The sequence below is a fragment of the Lactuca serriola genome, chromosome 4 (genome assembly GCF_051521515.1).
Source record: "Lactuca serriola cultivar US96UC23 chromosome 4, Lser_US96UC23_V15, whole genome shotgun sequence".
In the NCBI taxonomy this organism is placed as follows: Eukaryota; Viridiplantae; Streptophyta; class Magnoliopsida; order Asterales; family Asteraceae; genus Lactuca; species Lactuca serriola.
Genome location: NC_136411.1, coordinates 321,137,080 through 321,140,390, shown reverse-complemented (window position 1 = coordinate 321,140,390; position 3,311 = coordinate 321,137,080).

The following is a 3,311-nucleotide window of genomic DNA, read 5'->3' as shown; positions in this document are numbered from 1 at the left end:
TGAACCCCTCCCACTACAAACCTACCTTTGCATGTTGCCACCTTCTTAGGTCATGGACCCTCTCTGTCTATCAGAGGCCCTCACAAGTTCGCATATTCTTCCCGGTTTCTGACCACTTTCGCATTTTAAGCCTGTTTTTTTATTATTTTGACACGTGATTTTCACCTAATTCGTATTTTTATCATTTTAAACCCTTCACACTCATATTTTATCCATATCTTGTAGATTTATCAGATATAAATCTTACAATTGTATAGAATAAGATCAAAAGGACATAAATGTACTCTTTGACTTTTCCTATAAAGTTGTGATACCAAGCCATTCCCCCCATCAACTTTATATTACTATTCCAACTCTACCTAGTAAAATAATCTTCCTTTCCAACCCACCCTAACACTCCATCAGATTAATTTGAGAAAATCCATCCAAGAAGTCTTCATTCTTCTTATCTAAGATTTCACTTTCTCTCACGCAAAAGCAAACTTCTCTTTCTCTTTCTCTCTCTCTCTCTCTCTCTCTCTGGAACTCAAATTTCCCCAAGAAGTCTCGAGTTTATCCTCCATTATTGGTAAGTACCTTCATTCTATGCTTAAATATTCTACACAAACTTCATACAAATTGTGATCATTTACACATATATTCACATATTTGTTCCTAGGATCTTCAAATCTTCAATCATCTTTCAAGTGTTCTTGCCTTGAAACTTGTTGCGTATAGAAGATAATGTCATTGGGCTTATTAAGTTAGTCCTTGTTGTCTACTGTTTTGGGCCTATCCAACTGTGTATCAATTATTAGGGTTTACTTTATATAGTGCATGCATGCACGGTAGTATGCACAATGAAAGAAGTTGTTTTCTCTTTAATCGTATTGTAACCCTAGCACAACCTTTACAATAGCAGTTCTTCATAGAGCTCTTTTGAGGTTGTGGATTATTAATCATTCGACACTAGTCTTGAATCATCTTGTGTTCTTATTTAATTTACATTCTTGGTTTGCTTGTTAAGAATCTATTCAATCTTTTAGTTCTTTAAGTTTCATCAATTGGTATTAGAGTAGGAGGCTGCGTAATTCATATGCATCTCTTCTATTAGAAGAATATCTTTAGGGTTTCTGCTTTTATCGAATCTATTGGAGCAGTCATCTCTTTGTTGACAATGTTCCTAGATCTCGATATTACCCTATTACCGCTATACAAGTCTGATTCTTGACAGGTAAACAAGTAAAGTCATTATGTCACACGACAATTCACAAACCAATCCAATCAACATCTCCAATAACATTGGCTCTACCACAAGGATTCCGATCTTGTATACTCACGAGTATGAAGTCTGGTATCTTCACTTTGAAGATTATGTTCTTGGCTCAGAAGACAACGAGTATTTGATCTGGGAGGCTATAACATTGGGTCCATTTGTTCACTCTCGAACCAACATAACCATTAAGACACAGAAAGAGTACAATTAGATCTTGATCGATGCGAAGGATGTCCCTCAAGATTAGAAGGAAAAACTTACTAGCAACATAAAAGCTATGAGGATGATCAGATTTGCTTTACAATCTGATACCTTTCATCTAGTGAGTTCGTGTACTACTGCAAAGGAGATATGGGTCAGGCTTAAGGAGTTGTATTCAACCAATGAGGATCTTCAGCATTCGATTCAAACTCTTCTACTTTTGGAGTTTGGAGACTTCAAGCAAAAGTTAGATAAAATTCTCATTAAAACATTCGATCATTATAACCATCTTCTTATTAAGATGATTAAGCATGGAATCAGAAGAGAGATGATCGAGCAGAAGGTCACTTTTATGAATGGACTAAGACCCGAATGGATGGCAGTGGTGTCGACTGTTAAAGCTCATGAACAATTTAAAACCTACTCGTTGGCAAAGCTCGTTGGAATTCTCAAGTCGCATGAAAGTGTTGTGACGAAGGAAACGAAGGTTGCCTTCGGAATGGGATCCTTGGCTCTTATCTCCAAGGGCAAAACTGTGGTTAAAGAAGAAGTAGAGTCGGATCTTTCCGAGTGTGATATGAAAAATGAAGAATACGCTTTGATGGTGTCTAACCCCAAGCGGTTTTCTAGAAATAAGTTCCCTGCCACCAAGAACCGAAACTGGCAGGGAAGCTACAGTTCGGAAAAAGCGAAAGAGAAAATTAAAAGCACCCCACAGAAAAAAGAAGAGAATAAGGAGAACAAACTTGCTGGTGACTTGGGCTATGACTGCAATTATTGTCATGGCAAAAACCATCTAGCGAAGGAATGCATGCTAAGGAGACTCAATGAGAAGAAAGAAGGCGAAGACGATGAAGCTTACTACATGCATAAGCTTGAAGAGATCAAGAAAAAGAAGTCTAACGATAAATCTATGCATGTGTTAATTGTGAAGGAAAATGTTGAAGAAAATGAGTTTGGTGGAGTAGAAGTGTGGTCTACTGACTCTGAAGATGAGGAATTTCGCAAACCCACTCATGGCAGGGCATTTGTTGCGAAGGAAGAATGTTCAGAGTTTGTTGGAAAGTGTCTAATGGTGACAGCAGGTGTGTCGCAAATGAGAGGTTACACTACAGCTAGCGGGTATGATGAAGCGAAAGAGAGGGAAGATAGATGTTTAAGAGCGAAACCAGTTGGAGAATAGATCAATGAATGTGATTAGTTGATCAAGAAGGTAAATTTCATCCTCGAAGCACTCATAATACCCATCTCTAACTATGAAAAGGAATTAAATGATTTAAAATTCAAATTTTCTAGTTTAAGTAGTAGCCTAAAACAAACTCGCCTCACAAACTCTAACCTAACTGATCAAATTAGCAGGGTGTCTTCCAAGAGTGAGGAGCGAAGATTGTGGATAGAGAAGAAGGAATTATAGTTGGTTAGGGCAAGAGATGAATTGATTTACTTGCAACAGGATAGATTGAAAATTTTGAAACAAAGGAATATTTTTTTTGTTTAATTGCTAAACGTCTTTATACTAATATTACACAGTTGCATTTAGATTGTGAGATTGGCATAAGATTCACAAAATGATTTTGCCTTTCCTTGAATTAAAGGAAGACGAAATACATGCTGAATGCTATAACTGGGAATCAATTGTCTCATCTGAGGAAACCTCTGATGCCTACAGGATTGGTCTGGACAAAATTGAGTCATTTATTAAGTCTAAAGACCACAAGGACATGGTCAGAAAGTTATTAGATGAAAATGAGAAATTGAAAATAAAGACCGAAACTGTACAGAAATTTGATTCATCGAGTTCCAAGTTGAGTTCAGATAACAAGATCAATGCTGAAAATACATCTGAATTAATGAG